Below are 25,935 nucleotides of genomic sequence, written 5' to 3' on the forward strand. Positions count from 1 at the left end.
CTTTACTAAGCACAACTCTTTAACAATTTATTCACTTCACGTTGCTGCCTTGCAATTTACAGTTGAGGTTAACCTGTTGAGGTTATTCGATGTGTAATCAGAGGAAACTCGTGGATAAATTGTCACGCAGAAAATATATTTAAATATAAGTGTAATTATATGTAAGAATACAATTTGAGCTGGTCCAGATCCGCACGCTAGCTGTGTTACCCAATAACTGAAAACCCCGAAGCCAACGTCGCCTGTCTACTGTTTACGGTCTGACTTCGTCGCAGTCTTTTGTTTACGCGCTCTCAATGGCTTCAGTGCTTGAGAAACTGAAAAGACCAGATGTAGAGTTTTCTTATAAGTTGTGACCACTTCAACAAAACCAATGCCTTTTCTGCAAAAAAGGAAGGACGCTTCAGATGTGGAAGAGAAGGACACTTTGCGAGAGAGTGTCAAAATGGCGTCCAAGTGGGAAGCAGTAACAACTATTGGCATGAGCCAACACGTGGTCGCAGCAGAGGACAAGGAAACAAAGGAAATACGAGCAGGGGACGTGGAAACTTCCATCTTCAATCAATAACCGGCACGAGCGAGCATGGCAACTCAGGTGCAGGCACATGGATAGCAACGGCGCACGCAGCACACAACAGCGAGACGAATGAGATAAGTGAGAACGAAATAGTGTGGCTATTATATAGCGGTTGTACCGATCATATAATTAATAATGCAAAGAATTTTGGGAAATGTATTGATCTTAAAAAACCGGTAACTATATATTTGGGCGATAATAGATCGATAAAGGCAACTAAAGTAGGAAATGTTATAAGCTATTTTGAAGCATTTGGTAAGCGAACGAAAATAAATATGAGAAAAGTTTTTTATGTGAATGAAATGTCCGCAAACTTAATTAGTTCAGGTAAGTTAGCGGATAATAATAACATGGTTATTACAAAAGGAAATATTGCGAAAATAATGGATGTAAACAATGGACTTAGGGTTGTAGCGTTCAAAGAGAATGGGACATATTGAATGAAAAGTATATTGAAAGGGAAGGAGCACTTAGTAAACAGTGCCAAATGTAGAGGTATGAGTAAAAAAGAAAGAGAAAGAGATAGGGAACGTGAAAGAGATAGGGACCGTGACAGGGAAAGAGAAAGAGAAAGAGATAGGGAACGTGAAAAAGATAGGGACCGTGACAGGGAAAGAGAAAGAGAATGAGATAGGGAACGTGAGAGAGATAGGGCAGATTATGTCACACATATGAAACAACATATTGAAGCAGATGAAAAAAAGGGACCAGATGGATTACAACCAGCCAAAAAGCCCAAAATCTCTTTACATTTCGTCAACCACTGTCTCTGCCAAATCATTGGTAATTGCAGTTTTGCATATTTAGGATTCCGTGTTCAATTAAACGTATCTCAGGTGCTATTGGTGGTAAGTCGTCAGTTCAATGCGTGTAATACTCCTCATTTGCTGTCAAATACGGAGCACGCGCTCCTGTTTACGCTATGTCAACTCTGTGTTGTGTCAAATACAATGTTGATACAATTCTGCGTATTCAGGCTTGAATATTCATTTAAATGAATCTCGGATGCTATTACTAATATGTCGACAATTCGATTCGCGTTATACAACACATCTGCTACCAAATGCAGCGCACGCCAGTCGGTTTGCGCTATGTCAACTCTGGTCTATCGCCATGTCACTGTAATTGCATTTCTACATATTAGGGCTTCAATATTCAATTGAACGTGTCTACACTGCTATTTTTGATAACCCGACAATTCGATGCGCGTTATTCTCAACATATGTTGCCAAATAGAGCGCCCTACAGCCGGTTTTTGCTATGTAAACTCTGGTCCCTTCCAAATCCTTTGTAATTCCAGTATTCCATATTTAGGCTTAAGTATTCAATTGAACGTATCTCCGATTCCACTGGAGATATGTCGACCACTCGATGAGAGTTGTACACCACTCGATGAGAGTTGTACACCACTCTTGCTTCCTAATACAGCGCACGTAATCCTGTTTACACTATGTCAACTCTGGTCGAGGTCAAGTCGAACGTTATCACAGATCTGCATATACGGACATGAATATTCAATTGAACGTATCTCCGTTTCCATTAGAGATATGCCGACAATTCGATGCGCGTGACACCCCACATTTCGTGCCTCATACAGTGTAAGTCAGCCGGCTTGCTCTATGTCAGCTCCGGGCCCTGACATATCCAGCGTAGTTACTGTATAGCAGATGTTGTCTTAAATAATCGATTGAACGTATCTCAGCTGCTATTGTTGATATGTCGACAATTCGATGCTCGTTATGCTCCACACTTACTGCCTAATATAGCGCACGTATTCCTGTCTACACAATGTCAAGTCTGGTGGAGGACAAATCCAACGTTATTGCAGTTTTGCATATTCAGGCTTCAATATTCAATTAAATGTATCTCCGCTGCTATTGGTGATATGTCCACAATTCGATGCGCGTTTTACTCCACGTATGCTGCCAAATACAGCGCACGTCAACCGGTTTGTGCTATGTCAACTCTGTGCCCTGTCAAATCTACCATAATTGCCGTTTTGGAGATTCTGCCGGAAATATTCAATTGGACGTATCTCCGTTTCCCTTGGAGATATGTCGACAGTTCGGTGCGCGTCATGCTCCACATTTGCTGCCAGATACAGCACACGTGCTCCTGTTTACATTATGTCAACAGGGGTCGGGGTCAAATCCAATGTTATTGCAGGTTTGCATATTCATGCTTCAATTATCAATTCCACTGCTATTGGTCATATGTCTACAATACGACGCGTGTTATACTCCAAATATATTGCTAAATACAGCGTACTTTTCTTGGTTTACGCTATGTCAACTCTAGGCCCTGTGAAATCCAGCTTTATTCCAGTTTATCAGATTCAGTCTTAAATATTCAACTGAACGTATCACAGTCTCTCTTACAGATATCTCGACCATTCGATGCGCGATGTACTCCACATTTGCTGCCAAATACATCGCACGTCGGCCGGTTTGCGCAATGTCAACTTTGTGTCCTGTCAAACCCTTTGTAGATGTAGTTTAACATTTTTAGTCTCAAATATTCAATTAACCGTATCACCGCTGCTATTGCTGGTATGACGACAGATCGATGCGCAGTGCACTCCACTTTTGCTGCCAAATACAGCGCACCTGCACCTGTCATTATGTCCACTCAGGTCGAGGTTAAATCCAATGTCATTGCAGTACTGCATACTCAGGATTCAACAATCCATTCAACGTATCTCCGTTTCCATTATATATATGTCGACAGGTCAATGCCCTTTATACCCCACGTTTTCTGAGAAATACAGTGCACATCAACCTGATTGCGCTATGTCAACCCTGGTCCTGCCAAATCTTCTGTAGTTGCAGTTTTGCATATTAGGCCTTCAGTATTCAATTCAACGTATCTCCGCGAAGGATTCACCACTGTTGGTAGGAGGACGAAGAGGGAGAGCGAGGCGAAAGAACAGGAAGGCCTACGGTGCAACCTCTTCCAACGGTCCATGCTCCGACCGAGGCCGGAAGAACCAAGGGACGGGTATCGTCGTCTCTTCCTTCGTCGACATTGCGAATAGGGGCCTTGGCGCTCTGGACGGCGACCGGAGGCGGCTGATAGAGGGCAAGGACTTTCGCGGAGGCGGCCGCTCGGCCGGTGCGCCCCCGCACTGGAAGGGTATCCATGCGAGCACCAGGCAGCGGCAATGGACTCGGAGCTATCGGGGCAGGAAACAAACGCAAATCTACCGGGCGGGACGCGCACAGCGTGAAAGTGCCGGGCCTTCCCCGACACCCACGGTGTACCGCGGTATCGCTCACAGTGAGGGGCTGCTCGGGCTTCACGTACAGGGATGCGATGTCAGTGGTGAAGAGAGAAGTCAAGCTCTCCGAACTCGACATCGCGGAGTTAAGACCGAGAAGGGCGATCACGGGGGCGCCGCTGTTCGAAATCCCAGGCCAGGACGCTGGGAGCAAAGCATCGCGAGTGGCCGAGCAGATGGAGGCCACGCTGAAGGATTTGCCCGACAAGGTAAGCGTCCCGCGAAGGACGGCCGAACTCAGAGTGACCGGACTGGAGGACTCGGTCACCGCGGAGGAGGTGGCAGCCGCCGTTGCTGAGGCCGGAGGCTGCCACGCCGACGAGGTCAACGTGAGAGTTATATGCCCCGCTCCTCGGGACCTCGGGTCGGTATGGCTACGCTGCCCGCTGACTGCGGCCAGGAGATTCAGCAGAGGAAGAGATGCCGGACCAGGAGGTAGGATCAACATAGGTTGGTCAGCGCCGAGTGTTTTCGCTTTCCCTACGCTCCGACTCCAATGCTTCAAGTGCATGGAGTCGTCTCACGTGCGCCGTCAACTGCACATTGACGGCCGACCGGTCGGAGCGCTGCTACCGGTGCGGGGCGGAAGGACATCGCGCCAGGGACTGCTCGGCGCGAGTACCCACGTGTCCGGTGTGCGCGGACCTGGGACTGCCCGCGTCGCACCGTATGGGAGCACCGACATGCAAACCGCCTGCCCGTAAGAGGAGGGCCGCACAGGAAGCAAGAACTGCCCCAGGCGACGGTGGGGATGCGGTGACGAGGAAGGAAACAATACCGCCGTCAACTGACCCCACGAAGGAGAGAAGAGAGGATGGAGAAGTCGGACACAACGACTGCGAGGGGAACGGCCCGGAGGAGGCTATGGAAATGGAGCCTTCCCCGACGTGAGCGGAAGAAGAGGAGGAAGACAACTGCTCCTGCAGTGCAATCTTAAACGCTACCGCCGCGCTCACGACTTAATGTTTCAGAGCCTGACGGAGCGGCGGATTGCTCTGGCGGCAGTGGCCGTGCCGTACAGCATTTCCGATTCGTCACGAGGCGCTGGGGATCTGATCGGCTCGGTTGCCATTTCTGGACTGGGATTGCTGGAAGCCTTTCCTGCTCGACGATTGAGCGGGTATGGGGCTTCGTGGCAGTGAAATGGGGCGACCTGGCCGTGGTGGCCGTCTACGTGTCGCCCAACATCAGCCGGACAGAATACGCCTCCTTTCTGGACGGACTCGCGGTTTGCACGAGACGTTTGGGCGCCTGCCCGTCATTGGTCCTCGGGGACTTCAACGCCCACTCAACGGCGTGGGGCTCCCGCAGGACCAACGGAAGGGTGCGCGACGTACAGGACTGGGCGGCCGCACTCGATCTCCGGCTTATGAACCGGGGGTCGCCCAGCACGTGCGTGGCGAGTCCATAGTGGACCTCACATGGGCAAACCCCGCCGCATCCAGCTCATCCCGCCGCGTTTCCGGTTGGGAGGACTCCCACGAGGAGACCCTCTCGGACCACCTCTACATCTTGATGTAGGTGGCGGTCGGCGGCGCGATGGGCGATCGTTCGTCAGGTGCGCGCGGGCCCATCGGCCCACCGGAAGGGAGAAGGAAATTCCCGCGGTCGGCGGTGACCCGCCGCGACGAGGACTTCATGGTGGCGGCCACTATAGTCGTGGCTTGGTTGGAAGAATCCCCGACCGACGAGTACTCGGAAGCGGGAGCGACCCGGCTGAGGCGCGACATGCACGCGATCTGTGATTTGTGCATGCCACGGTCTGGAGCGCCGCGCCACGCCGGCGCAGTGTACTGGTGGTTCGAGGATATCGCTCGTCTCCGCGAGGCGTGCATCCATGCTCGGCGCCAGTACACCAGATCCCGCCGTAGACGGCGTTGGACGAAGACACGGTGGCTTGTCCGTACGAGGCCTACCGCGAAGCGCGGAGGCCCCTGCAACGAGCCATCAAGGAGGCGAAGAGGCGGACCTTGGACGAGCTTCTGGCCAGCCTCGACTCTAATCCCTGGAGGCGCCCTTACAAGACGGTATTGAACATACTCCGTCCATGGGCGCCTCCCTTAATGGAGAGCATGGAACCTCGGTTCCTGGAGGAGGTCGTCGGCACCCTGTTTCCGGGAGCAGCGAGCGAGGAATTTGGCAGCTTTACCGAAGAGGAGGAGCCGGAGCCTCGACCGCTGAAAGAAGAACCACGGGTCACTGCGGTAAGTTGGAGCCCGGTATCTAGGGTCACCGAGGAAGAACTGGCCGGGGCCGCCGTGAGAATCGGAGCGCGGAAAGCTCTGGTTCCCGATGGAGTCCCGGCCCGCCTCTGGAAGCACGACGCCGGGGTCTTGGCCCCGAGACTAATGCGTCTGTTCGACGGATGATTGTCTCGAGGTGAATTCCCCACTTCGTGGAAGGAGGGGCGGATGGTCCTGCTGCCGAAGCCGGGGCGCTCTCCGGACTCGCCTTCCGCCTTCCGGCCGGTGTGCCTTGCGGATGAGGCGGGCAAGAAGCTGGAGAGAGGATGATTGCCCGTCTGGAGTCGCATTTGTCCCGGAGCGTGCCCGGACTGCACGATGACCAGTTCGGTTTCCGGAGGGGGCGGTCTACGACCGACGCTGTCGCCCGTGTCCGCTGCCTTGTCGAGGGAGCCGTGCAGCGTGGTTACGTGGCGTTGGCAGTGTCGCTGGACCTGGTCAACGCCTTCAACAGCATCCTCTGGGACAGGATATGCCGGGCTCTCGAATTTCATCGGATACCCGCGTACCTGCGTCATGTGGTCCTGGTCCTGGTCCGGAGTATTGTCTGCAGCGTCCCGGGCGGAGGGTTGACCGGGAGGGCTGTACACCGCGGGGTCCCGCAAGGTTCGGTGTTGGGCCCGTTGCTGTGGAACATCGCGTACGACGCGGTGCTTCGGACGCCGATGCCTCCGAACTCGGCACTGGCGTGCTATGCCGACAACACGTTGATGCTGGTCTGGGGCACAGCATGGGGTAGAGCCGTCCGCCTGGCGGAGCTTTCGGTGGCCTGCGTGGTCGCCGAAATCAAGGGATTGGGACTGAGTGTGTCCCCTGAGAAGTCCGAGGCAATGTGGTTTTGTCGCAAGGCCGATCACGGGACGCCTCCAGCGGGTTATCTCCTGAGGTTGGAGCGGGCTGAGATCAGGGTCGGAACCAGCATGAAGTATCAGGGCCTGACCCTAGACAGCCACTGGACCGTCGGCGCTAACTCGAGCGCCTGACGCCGTCTGTTGAGGCGACGGCGAACGCCTCAGGACGTCTGCTGCCTCGGCTGGGCGGACCCGACGTCGGAGTGCGCCGGCTGTACGCCGGCAAGGTGCGATCGAGGCTCCTCTACGAAGCTCCGATCTGGGCGGAGGACCTGATGACCAACCGTCGCAGTCTCCTAGTGGTCAGGAGGCTGCACAGGACGGCGGCCATCAGGGTAGTAACAGGCTTCCGCACCATTTCGGCGGCGGCAGCGGCGGTGCCCGCCGGATTTCCCCCGTTCGAACTGCAGGCCCTGAGGTGTCGTGAGATTTATCTCCCAACTCGGGGTCTGTCAGGTGGGGCGGGCTCGGTGGGCGCCGACGTCAGGATTAGGCGACAGATGGCAAGACAGATGGCGCGCCAGCATCGTCACGAGAGTGGGTGCGCAGGGTGGTAAGCGTCCTCGGGGCCGTCTTTCCAAACTGGGACGTTTGGTTGGACGGCGGCGGGCCTCCCCCTGACCTACAGAGTGTCGCAGGTGCTCACCGGACACGGTTGGTGCGGTGACTATCTGCACCAAGTAGGGGAGATAGCGACCGCGCACTGCCAACATTGCGATGCGAGCGTGGATTCGGTGCAGCACACGCTGGAATACTGCCCGGCGTGGGTGCGGCCGCGCCACGACCTCATCGTGGAAATCGGTTGTGATCTATCGCCGCCGACGATCCTCGAGGCATTGTCCGTAAGCCAGAGAAGGAGGAGGGCCGTGACCTCCTTCTTTGAGCAAGCCATGCTTCGAAAAGAGGCAGCGGGGAGGGTGAGGGGTGCGGTACTCTCACCCTGAGAGGATTGAACGGCGAGGGCGCGGCATAGGCCATGGACACGATTCGGTGAGACGCACTAGGTCCGCCGCGTCCCCTCGGTGGGCTGCAAGCTTAGGCGCTGGCAGCTCAGCGCCCTGGGGCCGCAAAGAAGCCCGGTAGGGGAACCGGACTGCCTGGCACGGCGGCTCCGGCGACGGGGCGCGGTGTGACGTGGCCGCACATCACTCCATTAGGAGACGTATTGAGCGCGGGAGGGGGGCACGGTGTATCGCTTTCACCAGTTCCCGGCCCCCCTCTCGATCGCAGCCGGGACGGTTATCGTGGAGGTTTTAGTCGGTTGGAGTCTGGCACTACCACACCGCTTTTCCCCAGAAGCGACCTGGTGTCCGTGCGGATTTCCTCCACGTTAATAAAAAAAGAAAAAAATAAAAAGTTAGTTTCAATAGTGTTATATTGTGTGTTCTATTTCTTTTATGTTCATTTAGATTATTAGTAGTTTGGTTCGAAATATGTATGCATGTATGTTTCGTAATGTAGTTTTTCATATATAGTTCTTTAAATTTACTGAAATGTTGGCTAGTCTTAATTATGTATTTTATTTTATGTTTACTAGATTACTAATTCTTTGATTTAATAGTGTAGAACACACACAGACATATATATATTTCTGACAGTGTGGTTTTCATATAAAATTCTTTAATAATGTAGTATTGTATATTTTAGGTTATGTATTCGTTAGAATGTTAATTATTTGATTTCATATATACATAAATGATTTTGTAATGTGATAATTTTGGATTTGTTACATAGCATTGACAGTTTTATTTCTAATGTTTACTAGGTTATTATTTGTTTAATGTGATTTACATATATGTTTATACTTGACGGTAGAATTTCTGTATGTAAATCTTCAAGTTTGTTATGGTGTTAATTGTTCTTAATCGCTTGATTTGTTAACAGGTTTGCTTAGTCGTTAATATTTTATCTATTTTATTCCTTGTATTTGTTAATTAAAAATATGTATTCCTGTTGTATCAATTATTTCCTTTCTGTAGTCATTCTTATTTTTGAATCATCAGGGCAGTTTACGGCTTGTACTGTTTATTAATTAGTTTCTTCAATCGTTTTACATATTTTATACTTGTAGATTAATCAAAATGTGTCCTCCTATTGTTCCGTTTATTCTCCCTTACTATTACGTAGTATGTGATTGTTCTTATTTCTTGATTTATTTGTTCGGTTCGCGACTCGTTCAATTCAGTAGTTAGTTTTATTCAATGATTTTTAATTCTTCCTTTTTTTTATTTTCTTATTTTGTATTTTACATATTCCATCTTCGTTAGTTGATTGCCGTATATCTTCCTCTTGTTGCTTTTCCTTTATTTTGCTAATTTGTCGTATATAATCCTTCTTATTCTTGATTTATTTGATCGGCTCACGTCTAGTGTAGTTTATTAATCGATATTATTTATTTTATTTTATACTAATTGTTATTGGTTAGGTTTTCGAATCGTACTGTGACATTTCCATCAGTTTACTAATCGATTTTATTTATTTTATTTTATCTTAAGTGTTATTGGTTAAGTTTTCGAATCAAGGTTTATTCTTCGCCGAGTTGTCGAATCATAGGTTATTCTTGCTTAATTGTTAGGTTGTGTAGCAATTTATTAATTAGTTTGTTCAAATCGCGAGTCGGTTATTGGTAGGCTTATTGAATGTTATATACATATTGTAATTTCGACCAATCGCGAAGAGACGCAATCGTGAGGAGAGGCGTCAACGGGAGTCGTAAATTCCCGTTACGATTATAATAATCGACAGCACGAGTAGATCGATCCCCTGATTTCCGTTAAGATAATAGGGGTGAGAATAGGGGTTTTATTTCCAACACTTAAGTTACACTGTTGAGTAGATACAATTCCGAGATGACACATTGGCGCACGAAGATAATATAGATGTACAATAGAACAAGGCTGTTATAGTTGAATTTAGTATGTTAATTTACATAGCGTTAGATTTAGATGTTAGACTTCGACGTTGAAAGTTGACCCTTCTAACGGTGTAGAAGCAGTAGTTGACTTTTCTAACGGTGTAGAAGAAGTAGTTGATTTTCCCAGCGGTGTAGGACAAGTGGTTGACTTTCCCTGCGGTGTAGGACAAGTCGTTGACTTTCCCTGCGGTGTAGGACAAGTAAAGTTGGGTGACGATGCTGTGTAGGAGGAAAGCTAGCGATGGGTGTGTCTAGGGCGCGAGACCATCGGATTTGATCATGACATTTTGGACAGGAAAGTGAGGGCAGTATACATTGCTTCTGATTGGCCAAACGAAGGTTGGTGGATTAGGAAGATCTTAGCCGCCCTCGATAGAAAGTTGCTAGTAGGAAGCACCGTACGTGAGAAAAACTAGCTTTCCCTTGTCAAGCCGTAGTAGACAATAGTCGTTAAAAAGTAATAAAAAAAAGATATTTGTTCGGTCTGAAGGACCTTAGCTAGCAAATTACTCGGATTTATGACGGGTCCTTAAGACTATTGAGGGTACGCAGTAAGGATGAGCGGATATCTGGTGTCCGTCTGCCCGCGGTGAATGGCCTGAATACTCCGCATTCGCTGCCAAATACAGCGCGCATCAGCCAGTTAGCGCTATTTCAACTTACGTCCCTCCCATATTCATTGTAATTGCAATTTTGCAGATTCTGTCTTAAATACTCAATTGAACGTTTCATTGGAGATATGTCGGCAATTCGATGCGCGTTTTACATTATATGCATTATGTGCTGTTTACATTATATCAACTCGAGTCGAGGTTAAATCCAATGTTATTGCAGTATGCATATTCAGCATTCAATATTCAATTAAACGCATCTCCGCTGCTATTGGTGGTATGTCGACAATTTCATGCGCGATATACTCCTCATTCGCTGCAAAATACCACGCCTTTCAACCGGTTTGCGCTGTGTCAACTCTGTTCTCTGTCAAATCAAGCGTAATTGCTGATTAGCATATTCTGTATTTAGTGTTCAGTTAAACGTATGTCCGTTTCCATTGGAGATATGTCCACAATTCGATGCGCGTTATAATCCACATTTGCGGCGAAATACAGCGCACTTGCACCTGTATACATTTTGTCAACTCGGGTCGAGGTCAAATCCAATGTTAATGCAGTACTGCATATCCAGGTTTCAATATTCAATTAAACGTACCTCCGCGGCCATTTGTGGTATGTCAAAAATTGGATGCGCGATATACTCCTAACTTGCTGCCAAATACAGCGCACACCAACCGGTTTGCGCAATGTCAGCTCTGTGTCCTGTAAAAAACCATTGTATTTGCAGTTTGGCATATTTTGGCTTAAGTATCCAATTGAACGCCTCTCAGCTGCTATTGGTGATATGTCGACAATTTGATGCGCGTTATACTCCACATTTGGTGCCAAATACAGCGCCCTTGAGCTAGTTTGCGCTATGTCAAATCTGTGCTCTGTCAAATCCAGCGCAATTGCAATTTTGCTGATTCTGCCTTAAATATTGAATTGAACGCTTCCCCGTTTCCATAGGAGATATGTGGACAATTCGGTGAGCGGTCTACTCCAAATTTGCTGCCAAATACAGCGCACATCAACCGGTTTGTGCAATGTCAACTCTGTGTGCTCTGAAATCCATAGTGATTACAGTGTAGCATATTTAGCAGTAAGCATTCATTTGAACGTATCTCCGTTTATATTGGAGATATGTCGACAATTCTATGCGCGTTCTACTCCATATTTGCTGCTAAATACAGCTTGTATCACACGGTTTTTACTATGTCAACCCAGGTTCCTGCGAAATCGTTTGCAATTGCAGTTTTGCATATTTAGGCTTAAGTATTCCAACTAAACGTATCTCCGCTGTTCTTGGTGGTATGTCGACGAACCAATGCGCGTTATACTCCTCATTTGCTGCCAAATACAGCGCGCATCAGCAGGTTTTTGCTATGTCAATTCTGGTCTATCGCCAACTCACTGTCATTGCAGTTCTGCATATTAAGGATTAAGTATTCAATTCAACGTATCTCCGCTGCTATTGGTGGTATGTGGACAATTCGATGAGAGTTGTACTCCTCATTTACTGCCAAATGTAGCGCACGTGCTCCTGTTTACGCTATGTCAACTCTGATCGATGTCAAATAACAGTGATATTACAGTTCGGCGTATTCAGGCTTGAATATTCATTTGAATGTATCTCGGTTTAATTGCTGATATATCGACAATTTGATGAGCGTATTACTACACATTTCCTGCCATATACAGCGCGCATCAGTCGGTTTTTGCTATATCAACCCCGGTCACTGCCAAATCCTTTGTATTTTCAGTTTTCCACATTTAGGCTTTAGTATTCAATTAAGCGTATCTCCGCTGCTATTGGTGGTATGTCGACAATTCGATGCGGATTATAATCCACATTTGCTGCCAAATACAGCGGTCCTGCTCCTGTTTACATTATGTCAACTCGGGTCGAGGTCAAATCCAATGTTGACTCTATTCCCTGTCAAATTTAGCGTAGTTACTGCTTTACAGATTCTGTCTTAAATATTCAAATCAACATATCTCCGCTTCTATTTCAGATATGTCGACAATTCGATGTGTGTTATGCTGCATATTTGCTGCCAAATACTGCGTACATCGGCCGGTTTACGCTATATCAACTCCGGTCCCGTCCAAATCCAATGTATATGCAGTTGTTCATATTTTGGCTGAAATATTCAATTCACCGCAATTAGAGGTATGTCGGCAATTCGAAGCGCATTATACTCTTCATGCTCTTGAACGCCTTCAGGTATTTCGTCTGTCAGCTATTTGTACTTTCTATATAGCCCATAGATACGTTAATAATTTCTTATAAGTGTCTACAAGACAGATCAATTATTGTATTCAGAAAGGTGTTGTTCCATTTGGAGGAATGCGGTTGATCTTTTTTCGTTGCTGAACAATTTCTGCGACACACCCGTCAAGATAGGTTTTCGCGTGTTTAGGACAGATGTCGTACTTTTAGTCGAAAGTGATTCCACGCTGTGTCAGTGGAAGCTAAATCGATTAAATTGCCGCTCTTAACGTTCAAAATACAGGAAGGATTTGTTAATATGGATAACGTGGCTGAAACATCTCAAGGCAAATTTTTTAATTGTTAATGAAAAGCTTCGTAATTCAAGCACATTTGTATATACCATTTACTCGCCTTCTCTTATTTCATGTTCGTGTTAACCTCAAGATATAGAATCAGTATAAAAGAAAGAGTAACACTTATCTTGGAGCTGAGTGGAGTAAAGAAAGGTTAATCGAAGGATTGTGACGAATAAAAGCTGAATAAAGCGGCAAACCTGATGCGGTGCGATATTGGAATTCCAATATTATGTATTAGAATTCTAGGACGGTGACATCGAACTAACAATACTGCGAAAATTCGATTATAACCTGGGAGCAAGCGTGCATAATCATTTTCTCTGTCTATGATTGTATTACATCTGTTAATAATAATATAATATGCAATTTCTTGTTCATCTCTTTATCTCGTCAGATCTCGTAGGGGAAGAAAATGAAAATAGTCTACGCGTTGTAGACCCATTCTTAAACTATAGCAACGTAACTATTTCCCGTTCAAAATCTGGCCAAAATCTCCGAAGATTGGCTCTTGGCGGAGCAACGTCGCGACCCCCAAATCACCGAAATCGTTGATAAGTTGCGGAACGACGAGCTTGCGGACGACGTCGCGAATACGTACGAATTACGATCCGGCACCCTGTACCGTAAGATACAAAGGAGAGGCAGAACTCTCTGCTTGTCCATTGTCCCAAGAGGCTTTAGGTGGTTCGTGATCAACCATGTGCACCAGTCAATTATGCACTTAGGATGGGATAAAACGCTCGAGAAACTGTACGAGTATTATTGGTTCGAGGGAATGGCGAAATACGTTCGCAAATTCGTTGAGAACTGTCATGCTTGTCGAGTTTCAAAGGCTAGTTCAGGCAAAACACAAGCCGAACTACATCCTATACCTAAGACCAGCATACCTTGGCACACGGTTCACATGGATATCACGGGAAAACAAGTCTACTACAAAGATTAACAAATAATAAGTCTAGTGAATAATAAGCTTAACAAATAATAAAGTTAGTGGAAAATAAATCGAACGAATAATAAGTTTAACAAATAATAAAGTTAGTGGATAATAAGTTGAACGATTAATAAGTCTAACAAATAATAAAACTATTGAATAATACGTTTAACGGATAGTAAGTTCAATGAATAATATGATTTACAAACAATAAGTTAATAATCGTTATAAACAATAATTTTGAGTTCAAACGAATCCACGATCGACGGGATGACTCCTTACTAAGCGTAAACTGATCTTAAGCACAGAAACACGACGTGTCACTCTCCAAAGCAGTCACAAGACGAATGCCAGCCTCGTCGAGATTTTTCTCGCTGTACAATTGCATTTGTTTTTTTATACCCGTTTGGAAGCATTGAGAAGGTTCCAAACGCCCTTGTTAGGCAGACTCGTTGGATGCATCGAGAAAGTTCCAAACGCCGTTGTTAGGCAGACTCGTTGGAAGCATCGAGAAAATTCCAAACGCCGTTGTTAGGCAGTTTCTGCCTGAGTACATCCCGTGACAGTGGCTACGTTCGGCGACCAATTGTCGCCTCGAACCCAATCTTGATATCACAAATCTCGAACAATTACAGCTATGATAACATCCAGGCTAGACTACTAGAAGATGTTCCAAAAATTTCCAAGGAACGGCTTCGGCTTTCCTTTCATCTTCGACACGGCCATTCTGACTGTCACACGTCCTCGTGTGTAGCTAAAATACAGAGTTTTTTTTTAACATTAGACTCGTTGTAACTGATATTATCTACCATTCAGTTAAATGTTCCAAATACGTCAAGGGTCCAGTTCGACAACAAGATTTTATTCGAAGGTTTAACAAGCAAGGAAATGAAACAGAACTCAAATTGGTAGTGTCATAGTTTGTATTTCGAAGTGCTAGTTGCATTCCGTGAGTCACCAGTCAGACCGCAACGACACGACAGATCATTTTCGATTTCGTACACGGGTGAATCTCAGATTGTTGGATCGTGTTACCACGTTGGGCGTATTACGAAGGCGCAGAGTGTCTCACTGGACGTATTACGAAGGCGCAAAGTGTCCCACTGGACGTATTAGGAAGGCGCAGAGTGTCCCACTGGACGTATTACGAAGGCGCAGAGTGTCCCACTGGACATATTACGAAGGCGCAGAGTGTCCCACTGGACATATTACGAAGGCGCAGAGCACCACACTGGATGCACGGCCACAACGTGGTATTAATGATCCTCTGAGGTCCGTGTACTCGCATCGTTATTATCACCGTCGCTGTCATCGCCGCAGACGTCCAACTCAGCAGGAACGCAACTATTTGGCATTTTTCTTAGTTTGTCATGACTGTCCTTGTATGTCCGTTTACCGTGTAAGGTCTTTAAAGTATATCGGTCCCCTTCCAAAATCTCTGCTATCACGAATGGACCCCTGAATTTCGGGTCCAACTTCGTTTGGTTCCTTTCCTAATTTTTTCGTAACACAAAGTCACCAAGGTTAAACCCAACTACCTTGGCTTTCGTTTTGTCGAACCTGTCTTTATCATAGCTAGCGCAATTCTCCATGTTCTGTATCGCCTGTTGTCTTACATGGGAGATATCTACTTCTCTTTCTTTGATGTTGTCGGGTACGGGCAAGCTGTGGGGTCTCGCTGTTTTACCAATTATTAGTTCCAATGGGCTCGACTTAGTCACGCGGTTGGGTGTACAATTTAAAGCCAGTTGTGTTTCCCCGATCGCGTCTTGCCAAGACCGCCCGGTCGTTTCTATTGTTGTGAACATATTTTTTTTTAGCGTACCCATAATACGCTCTACCTGTCCATTAGCTCTACTAGCACCGGTTACCATTAAGTGGAGTTTAATGTGTCTATCTTGACAAAAGTCTTGAAATTCTTTGCCCTTAAAAGATCTTCCCTGGTCCGCTATTATCCAGCGAGGACTCCCGAATAAAAATATAGTATACTTAAGTGTTTTAACGATACTAAGGGAATCTATTTTACGAGTATGATGCAGATATACGAATTTAATGAAGACGTCGACCAAAACAATGACATATTCTTTCGAATCACTTTTACCGCTTAGTTTGTCCGTTATGTCCACGTGAACTGTATGCCAGGGTATGCTGGTCTTAGGTATAGGATGTAATTCAGCTTGTATTTTACCTGAACTAGCCTTCGAAACTCGACAAGCATGACAGTTCTCAACGAATTTACGAACATATTTCGCCATTCCCTCGAACCAATAATACTCGTACAGTTTCTCGAGCGTTTTATCCCATCCTAAGTGCATGATTGACTGGTGCACATGGTTGATCACGGACCACCTAAAGCCTCTTGGGACAATGGGCAAGCAGAGAGTTCTGCCTCTCCTTTGTATCTTACGGTACAGGGTGCCGGATCGTAATTCGTACGTATTCGCGACGTCGTCCGCAAGCTCGTCGTTCCGCAACTTATCGACGATTTCCGTAATTTGAGGATCGCGACGTTGCTCCGCCAAGAGCCAATCTTCGGAGATTTCGGCCAGATTGAGTTCTTTTTCGGCAATTTTGACGATCGTATGGTGATCCGAGTCTACGGGGTTCCGCGAAAAGAAATCGACGTGAGCCATTCGTCTGCCTTCCCGATACATAATGTCAAAGGTAAAAGTTTGTAGGTAAGCCCACCACCTGTAAATCCTGTCATTTAAATGCACCTTATTGCTGGATGCCTTCAAGGAATTGCAAACAGTGACAACAAGGAATTCTTGCCTGTGTAGATAGTGGCGAAAATGCTTGACGGCGTTTACGACTGCTAACGTTTCTAATTCATAGGAATGATATCTAGATTCCGTTGGGCTAGTCTTTTTGCTGTAATACTCTACTACTCTATTTTTACCTTCGACCTTTTGCATTAGGATAGCCCCGTAGCCTTCTGAACTAGCGTCGGTGTGTAGCTCTATTGGGTAATTGGGATCAAATATCATTAGCACCGATTCATCGGTCAGAATAGAAATTACTTTTTGCCTTATCTTTTCATGTTTATCCGTCCAATTTATGTTCTTGTTACCGGAAGTGAGTGCATACAAAGGTTTCATTACTTGTGAGAATTTTGGAACGAAACTTCGAAAATAAGAAGCTAGACCGATGAACTGCCGAAGCTGTGTAAAGGTCGTCGGTGCGGGTAAAGAGCTTAAGGCGTGTATTTTACCCGGGTTGGGGCGAACTTCTACGTTACAAATTACATAACCCAAATAGAGTACCGAGGTCGTTAGAAAAGAACATTTTGAAAAGTTGAAAGAGAATCCGGCTTTTACAAGGGTATCTAATACGATGTTCAATCGTTCTAGGGCTTGATCTACCGAGTCAGCGATAATTAAGACGTCATCCAAGTAAACTACGACGTATGAATAAGCAAGGTCGCCTAAGGCTTTGAAAATGGCTCTCTGGAAAACGGCTGGTGCATTTTTCAACCCAAACGGCATCGTTACATATTCGTACTGACCGTCGGGGGTGACGAACGCTGTATATTCAGTGGAGTTAGGGTGAATAGGGATCTGATGAAATCCACTGGCCATGTCAAAGCTAATGAAGTATCTCGCACTCTGCAATCTCACGATTTGATCAGCAATAAGGGGTAAGGGATACCGATCCGCGACCGTGTTTTTATTTAGCGCCCGGAAATCTACGCACAATCTGTCTGATCCGTCCTTCTTCTTCACGAGTAACATGGGGCTCGCGAACGGCGAATTACTAGGTTTTACAATTTTTGCCCTAATCAGTTCACTTATCCGCTCGCGCACTATTCTCCGCTCTTCCCCGCTAAGTCTGTAAGGACTTCTTTGTACGGTGACATTAGGGTCAATCAACCGAATTTCTAACTGGCCCGTACTCACACGCGTCCGCGGGAAACCCGTAATAAATGACTCTTTGAATTTTTCGAGAACAGAGATCAATCGATTTTTGTCGTTACCAACTACATCAGTGTTGATCTCGTTAATGTTGACCGCATCTTCCGCGACTTTGCTACAGGCGTTAACCATTTTTGTCTTGCAAATATCGACGCTATTTCGTGTAATATTCACGTCAAAACCTTGACTCAAGATTTCACGACCAATCATGATATCTTATTTTATGTAGCTATCAGCAAGGACATGAAAAGTTATCTCCAGTGTAAAACCGTTAATAAATACAGTGGACAAGATCTGAAATGTACTGTTAACACAAGTATTTCCTATGCCTCGCATTACTACTACATCAGTCGTTCGTTTGCCAGAAAATTTCGAAGATATAGATTCTTTAATTAATGAGCATTCGGCTCCGGAATCGAAACAAAATGGGAACGACGCACCCAGATGACTTAAACTACCAGCTGGAGACTCCACCACGCAGGAGTCAACTCGACGTTTGTTCTTGGGGCCGGGTTTTCTCTTCTGCAGTAGCGGACAATCAGGTGCGATATGGCCCTACGCACGACACTTGAAGCAAACCACCTTGGACGATGCGGCGGGATCGGCGCCTGCGACTTCGGGGTTAAAGCGTGGTAATGAACATTTTCCGGGTTTAACATTCGGCTCAAGCTCCCTCCGTTTTTGCGCTAGCGTCTGAATTAACTCGCGCATAAATGCCATCTGTTCTTGTATCACTTTAAGTGGTTCTGATCCCACTTCTGATGTCGGGGAGAGATTGGAATCTTGGGCGCGCGACAACTCCCCACGTGAGCCATCCATTGTTCAACACAACCGAGACTATACTTTCACGTATACACGAGTCTACTACAAAGATCAACAAATAATAAGTCTAGTGAATAATAAGCTTAACAAATAACAAAGTTAGTGGAAAATAAATCTAACGAACAATAAGTTAAACAAATAAAAAAGTTAGTGGATAATAAGTTGAATGGTTAGTAAGTCTAACAAATAATAAAGCTAATGAATAATACGTTTAACGGATAGCAAGTTCAATGAATAATATGATTCACAAACAATAAGTCAATAATCGTTATAAACAATAATTCTGAGTTCAAACGAATCCACGATCAACGGGACGACTCCTCACCAAGCGCAGACCGATCCCAAGCACAGAAACACAACGTGTCACACTCCAAAGCAGTCACAAGACGAATGCCAGCCTCGTCGAGATTTTTCTCGCTGTACAATTGCATTTGTTTTTCTATACCCGTTTGGAAGCATCGAGAAGGTTCCAAACGCCGTTGTTAGGCAGACTCGTTGGAAGCATCGAGAAAGTTCCAAACGCCGTTGTTAGGCAGACTCGTTGGAAGCATCGAGAAAATTCCAAACGCCGTTGTTAGGCAGTTTCTGCCTGAGTACATCCCGTGACCGTGACTACGTTCGGCGACCAATTGTCGCCTCGAACCCAATCTTGATATCACAAATCTCGAACAGTTACAGCTATGATAAAGTCCAGGCTAGACTACTAGAAGATGTTCCCAAAATTTCCAAGGAACGGCTTCGGCTTTCCTTTCATCTCCGATATATATATATGTCGGAGTGGCGTTGGGGTCAGGATTGTGGGTGTTTGGTGAGTCTTCATTGAAATTAGCCATCGTTGCGATATAATAAAGACACAGTTTATTAGCACAGGCACGGATGATACAAGTTTAACAATCGACTGTGGTGATTAGGCACCCGCGATACTAGTAACAATGGTCTCGAGTTCGATAACGAAACCGCGGTCAGAGGGATGATGGTTGAACGTGTTCGCGAAGTCTAAGTCCGCACAATAATTCGTAAGAACGTTACTTCCTTCAGTTGACGAGATCGCGTGAAAGAATGCCTTTTCCGTCCCGATGATGCCACAGAGGAAAACTATATCGGGGTGTGTCTAAGGGCACGAGATCATCGGATTCGTCGAGGATAGTCTTCGTTCAGGGAGTAAGGGAAATTGGCGTTGCTGCTATTTGGTCAATTTCCATATCGGTGGTTAGAAAAGATGCTAGCCGCCCTCGAGGGAAAGTTGCTAGTGGGAGACGCCGTTCGTTGAAAGAAATAGATCTCCCCTATCTTCCCGTAGTTGGGACAAAGACTGTTTATCTGTTCGAAGGACTTTAGGTAACTAGATATTAGTGTTTATAACGGCCCTCGGGCTAGCTGGTCACGTACTGTGGAGAGACATCGACATCTGGCAATCATCTTTCTCGAAGAATAGGAACTGCGTGTGGCCACGGGACAGAGACCGTTGGAATGTTTACTGTCGTGTGTCGCCAGAGATATTTCTTTTAAGGAGAGCTATAGAATTACTTCATACCTTTGTTAGGCAAAACGTTCATCCCTTGACCGCGGGCACGTTGGCGACCGACTGTCGCCTCGAGCCCAAGCTCACTATCACAAATCTCGGACAATTACAATTAGGTTGAATAACTGCAATTGTTTAATTACAGCTATAGTAGGCTCTAGGTTACAATGTTGCGGGATTATCCAGCATTCCAGAGGCTCCGGTGTTCTTTCCTCTCCGACATATATATATATATATATATATATATATATGTCGGAGATGAAAGGACATCGGAGTCCTCCCTTTGGAACCCCGGGAAAATCCCTTAACACCGTAATCTAGATTCTATCATAGGCGTAATTAAACAATTGTCGTCTTTCGATCCGATTGTATTTGTTCAAGATTTGTGATAATGAGCTTGGGCTCGAGGCGATAGCCAGTCGCCGAACGTAGCCGCGGTCACGGAATGAACGCTTTGCCTAACAAAGGTATGAAGTAATTCTATAGCTCTCCTTAAAAGAAATATCTCTGGCGACACATGACAGTAAACATTCCAACGGTCTCTGTCCCGTGGCCACACGCAGTTCCTATTCTTCGAGAAAGATGATTGCCAGATGTCGATGTCTCTCCACAGTACGTGATCAGCTAGCCCGAGGGCCGTTATAAACACTAATATCTAGTTACCTAAAGTCCTTCAAACAGATAAACAGTCTTTGTCCCAACTACGGGAAGATAGGGGAGATCTATTTCTTTCAACGAACGGCGTCTCCCACTAGCAACTTTCCTTCGAGGGCGGCTGGCATCTTTTCTAACCACCGATATGGAGATTGACCAATTAGCAGCAACGTTAATTTCCCTTACTTTCTGAACGAGGACTATCCTCGACGAATCCGATGATCTCGTGTCCTTAGACACACCCCATCATAGTTTTCCTCTGCAGCATCGTCGCGACGAAAAGTCATTCTCTCGCGAGATCGTATTAGCGACTCACTTAGCGTCTGTACGCTCGGTGGGTATTCACCGTTTTAACAAAGAGTCCGACTTAGATTTTGTGGGCACGTTCATCCATCACCCCGTCGACCGCGGATTCGTTATTGAACCTAGGATCATTATCATTAGTTTCTCGAGTGTCTAATTGCCACGGTTGCTTGTCCAATTCCATAATAATCGTATCTGCACTAGTCAATGTCTTCTCTATTGCTTATCGACAATGCGTAAACCAAACGACGATTCGTTTCACGCCCCAATCCTAATTCCAATGTGCACCCGACATATATATATATATATATATTGTTTAGACTCCGTCGTCGTCGTCGTCGCCGTCATTGTTGCCGCCGCCGTCGTCGTCGTCGTCGCTGTCGCCATCGCCGTTATTGTTGTTGCCGCCGCCGTCGTCGTCGTCGACGTCGTCGTCGTCGACGTCGTCGTCGTCGTCGTCGTCGACGTCGTCGTCGTCGTCGTCGTCGTCGTTACCGTCATCATCGCCATCAACATCTTTGTCATTATCTTCGTTATCGTCCACATTATTGGTGTCATCAGAATCGAGTACGCGACGACACTTAGCTTCAACCGGACAGCAATGCGGTGTACCACCTCCTACACCATTACAACCTATAAACTTACCACCTCCAAACATTCTTCCTCCTAATATATTATCGAGAATGACACAAATGCCACCAAGCGTAATATCGATTCCGGCTACGCAGACAAGCGTGGTCAGTGTACCGAATGCATCAAACGTGCCAAATGTCCCAAACGTCCCACAGCCAAATGTAATACCATCTGTGATGATGTCCGCTCCACCACCAGTTCACAATGTTGCCTCGAATATGAATTCAATTCCAGCGCCCAATTTTAATATTCCACCTCCGAATGTACCACCCCCTTCCTTAATTCCAAACGCCAGACCGCCGCTTTCTTTAATGTCGTCCAGTTACCCTCTTCCTAATCAAGTCGCTCAGGTACCTATGGGACCACCTAATGTACAAGTGCCACCACCAGTGAGGCCATTGACTGATCTACAAGCCTCTGAACAGCTAGGTACGATATGTCGATTATTTTCATTTATTTCTTCGTTTCGGCGTATCGCCGCATGTTTATATTTACGAAGAACAAGTTATTTCTTGTAAAATGGATTACTTGTTCGCGCAGTCCAGAATATGTAAGTGTGCGTGCGTATGCGTATGCGCGCGCGCGATACGCCGAATACAAGACGCGTGGGCGAATACGAAACTTGCAAAAAGCAAATTCGTGCTGATCATTCGTGTAGACGAATACGTGTTCTACACTACAGAAACAAAAACAAAATCCAGAGCTTTTAGCGTTGTTACGCATGTCTGACAAAGGCTTCTAAGTGTGTCCCCTAGAGGCTGAGCAGCTGGCACGCATCGTCACTGACTGTGGGGATGAAATCGAATAAGAAGCACGAGAGAAGAATGCCCAAGATCCTAAATTATGGTAACTACTGTCCTCTCTGGTCCCCCATCTATAGTGTCTTTATACGTGTAGCGTTTGCACATATCACATTTTCTTTATTTCACCTTACGTATCGTTCGTTCGTCTTTTTTGTACAACATTGCTCTATTTCAAGCACTAGATACAGCATCTAGGTGTAATGTATTACAATGCTTGCTTTGTCTGTATCACTTCTCCGTTCTCTACTTCCTTTTTAATCAAATAGCGAAATCTTACCGATAATATTTGATAATAACGATAAATTGAAATTGTGGTGAAATTGTAATTAAAATTTGACCAATAAGTTTTCTAATCATACATATATCGTGCGTCCAAAACGTGAATGTCTATCTTCATTTCTTATTTACAATTATTTATAATTACTATTTTATCCTCTGTAAAACAACATACGTTAGAGTATGTTCCCCTAATTAGTTTATAAAATATTCCTTTTATAAAACAAAGACAATACCTAAATTCTTCAATGTAATTGACGAATCAAAGGCGTGACATATTGGACGAACATACGAATATACGAGCTGTTTTCTTATAAAACACCTGTTATCTTCTATTCTTTCTTCTTATTCTTTTTTTTTCTTTTATTTTTTTCCCTCTTTATTGTGTCTCTTTTAATCTAAAGGAATTTAATTTAGGAGACTATGTTACTCGTCAGAAGTTTTAAGTTTTGTTTTAATCAAGGTTTCTGCACCAAAAGCAAAGTGCAGCCTATATGCAGTACAGGGGATTGGCAAAATTTCGCACCGAAAAATCCGTTAAGGAAAATAAAAACACCGGCGCGGAACTCTATTGTCCGGAAGAAGCTCTCAGCGATAATGACGATAGCGATCAAGGTCCTACCTCTAACAAGCATGTTTCACCACAAGGTATATATAATGTATATTTATTTTTGCATCGTGTCATCATCTACCATTATTGATTATAATTATTTGTACATTAAACAGAAAAGAAACGAGAGAGAGAGCGATAACAATTCTACAGATCGATCAAAGGAAGACAACAAGGAAGAACGTAAACGAAAAAGACGTAGCCGATGGGGTGATCCAGATAATAAGGTGCCTGTAGCAGAAATGAACACGTTAACCAGCCATAATAAACAGCAAAGTAGTAGTGGCTTTTCACAGCCAGGTATCGCGATTCCTGGACAAATTGGACAACCGGCTGTTATAATTCCATCACCAAAAGTGCAACGTACGGAAACAAAGAACCCTATGTTAACTAAAATATCAAGGAACGATCCAGCCTTGATACAATATGCACGACAAACTTTGGGGACGTTAGATCTCACTGAAGAGCAAAGGAAAAAAGCCGAAGATCATTACAAGGTGACAAGATTGTTTATTTTAAAATTGTTTTATTTCAAGCGTTCATTTAAGATTTAAGATTAAGATCGAGCTTAGTACTTTGTTAATTCAACTATGTGTAAATTCTGCCAACTCACTCACCGTTTATTCTAACCTTCATTCAGATAAATCTTCTCTACCAAAACTTATTAAGAAAAAGAGAAGAAGTAAGACGTTTAGAAGCACAGGGTAAGCACAAATACGAATACGACAGTGACGAAGAGACGGAAGGTGGTACTTGGGAACACAAACTCAAATCTGCCGAAATGGAGGCTACTCAAATGTGGGCTGAAGAATTGACGGCCCAAGCAGAAGGAAAGCATCATATTGGTGATATCTTGCCACCGGATGAACTTAAAAAATTTATGGAACAATATAACGCAGTTAATCAAGGGAAGGAACCTGACCTTAGCGATTACAAGGAGTACAAACTAAAAGAAGATAACATCGGTACGCAGCCTGCCTTTCTTTGCGCGTCCATGTATTTACATATATTAAAATATATATGTATCTTTTTGTCAGTAAGTTATGTTTGACAACCAAATTAACGAAGTTTGCAATTCTTTAGGATTTCACATGCTACAAAAACTTGGTTGGAGCGAAGGACAAGGATTAGGTAGCGAAGGCAATGGTCGCATCGAACCTATTAATAAGTAAGTAGTTCCTGACTGATTGTACTTATTATATTCGCGTTAATTTCACATATAAACATATAATACATGTGAATTATTTTTATGATAGAAGTTTACCGTATTATTGAATTTCCTTAGCATTTTATTTGATCTATCTGTGACCATTTCCTACTTCATTTATTAATACCAATATCTTCGATGTTGTACCGACATTTCTCATTTTTCTATAGAGCAACCAATAGATTCGACAGTGCTGGTTTAGGTTCCGAAAGACCGGATGGTGTATCCAGGGACGACGATGAATTCGATGCCTACAGAAAGAGAATGATGCTTGCCTACAGATTTAGGCCTAATCCTTTGGTAATTTTGTCAAACATCTAAAAAATTTCGCAATACCAAAGTTATGTTTCATATACTTAACCACTAATCAAATGTTTATTTTTCTTCCTTTTATTTTTAGAACAATCCTCGAAGACCTTATTATTGAGAAGAAGGTGACATTAGTAGATCGTATTCGAGGTATTATATATCGTGATGTTCCATTTAGTTGGGAGATAAATTGTCATTATTTTGTATATTTGACATACTATACTGAACGTACAGATTACAGTTACAGTTATAGTGACATAATAAATGAAATCCCAATCTTGTTTCTATTTCTATAGATGTTTACTCTGTTTTTCTTATTGTATGTATGTACGATTATGAATGCTCATTAGAATTATTAAATGAAATATGAACTGTGAATGTTTTGTTACATATATTATTTGTACGTAGGTTTCATATTTGATGCACCGTGCGATATGTATTAGATTGTAATAGCATCGATTAAGTACAGAGTAGACGTAACATAATTATATGGGACTTCGTGTCTCACAAATTCCAACTGAATACCAACTTCAAAAAAATTAGAGTATTTCCTATTACATTGGACAAGCGTGCTTAAGCGCTTCTACATTGATCGATCTGATTGATACATTGCCCTAACATAGGGAATATATCACGCCTCACAGGTCACATGGTCCCCCAAACATGGGACACGTAAAAACAGCGACAGGTATCAGCTCTATCCTGTATTCAGTCCGTGACAAAGCATTCCGGTTAATTTGTGTCGATAAGTGAAACAATTTTACCGATCTACATACATACATATATGACGATACCTATGTATACTTGAATTTATAATGTACTCTTTCCTTTCCCCTCTGCTTTCTTCCTCTCTTCATTTTTATACTACGATCTACCTCATTGCCAGTCTGTCGGTTTACTAATTTTCTTGTACATCTTCTTTCCGATC

At 44.8% G+C, this 25,935-nt stretch overlaps 1 pseudogene; it reads left to right on the forward strand.

The window, feature by feature from the left end:
• The first annotated feature begins 7,223 nt into the window (after positions 1 to 7,223).
• Positions 7,224 to 25,298, forward strand: LOC138189396 (SURP and G-patch domain-containing protein 1-like; annotated as a pseudogene).
• Positions 25,299 to 25,935: the final 637 nt, after the last annotated feature.

Source organism: Bombus flavifrons, unplaced genomic scaffold (genome assembly GCF_040668555.2).
Source record: "Bombus flavifrons isolate JBK064 unplaced genomic scaffold, iyBomFlav1_principal scaffold0036, whole genome shotgun sequence".
Classification (NCBI taxonomy): domain Eukaryota; kingdom Metazoa; phylum Arthropoda; class Insecta; order Hymenoptera; family Apidae; genus Bombus; species Bombus flavifrons.